We start from the raw sequence: 1,254 nt of genomic DNA on the forward strand, positions 1-1,254 counted from the left end.
ATTTGCAGACGAGAAACATATTTATATCCTTATATCCCGGGGGGGGGGGTTGTCGCCGCCATATAAGTAAATAATAAACCGCGAAAATGAATCTGTGGAAGCCATCCATGTCTTTCACTCCTCGCTATTTTTATTTTCGATATTCTTATTATATAGCACGTGCAAATCCGCATTTATTCTAATCTAATTTCACCTAGTGTAGTTGTAGTTTGGCGTGTTTCTAATAGGAGACTTGTGTCACTCTCCACCTGCGCCACTGCTTTGTTCTGTGAGTTTTCGAATCCGAAGTGCGTACAATTCGCTCGAATCTTGGTAATTTTGAGCACGTTGCTCTATTCATGGAGCCCACTATAGACACAAAGAATGTGTAATGTTTAAAATGCTATTTGGCTATTTTATTAATTACTAGATTATAAAAGCAAAAATGTATTACTGAGTATGTAGATAAGAAAATGCGTTATAAGCTGCTTATTGAGTCGTTAACAAAAACCTATTAGTTGCGGTTATTCAAACATTGTTTTTATTATTATTATTAATATTATTATTATTATTATCACATTATATCATTTCAGTGAGCTTTTGTTGGTAGTGTAATGTATTGTGAATATATTTTATGATTTGGAATCGAAATCACTTTGATGAGATATGTTGAACGGTTAATGAATGGTTAACTCCATAACTCTGTGACGGTTTAAAATTTTATCGATGCAAAGCCAGTATTTGCTGACAGTAGCCACTTACGTACGTGATCGGGTTCGGAGATCGCACAGCGTGTAGGGTTTCGACACGCTCAGCGCTGGTGCGTAGCAGTAGCTAGGTGGCCAGATAGTCGGCTTAGTTTAGGTTTGGTTCATAGCTTGCGCGTGTCAGAATGTCGGTAAAGCCATGACATAGAGCTGTAAGAACTGTCAGTCTTCCATGCTACCGTGTCTATCGCGTTTATGGGGTCATGCTGCCAACCACCGTGGCTTGGAGGATCATCTACTTCCTTCTCCTTCTCTTCCGTCTCCTTCGCCTCTTCTACATCCTCCTTCTCGATCTTCTCCTCCGACTCCTCCTTTTTCTCTACCTCTTCCACGCCACCACCTCCTATTTCTCCCCCTCCTCCCTTCCTCCTCCTCTCCCTCCTCCTCTCCCTCCTTCTCCTTCTCCTCCCCCTCTTCCTCTCCCTTCTTCTTCTCCCCCCTCCTCCTCTCCCTCCTTCTCCTCCTCCTCCTCCTCCTCTCCCTCCTTCTCCTCCTCCTCCCCCTTCTC

Source organism: Priapulus caudatus, unplaced genomic scaffold (assembly GCF_000485595.1).
Source record: "Priapulus caudatus unplaced genomic scaffold, Priapulus_caudatus-5.0.1 Scaffold296, whole genome shotgun sequence".
NCBI classification, from domain to species: Eukaryota; Metazoa; Priapulida; class Priapulimorpha; order Priapulimorphida; family Priapulidae; genus Priapulus; species Priapulus caudatus.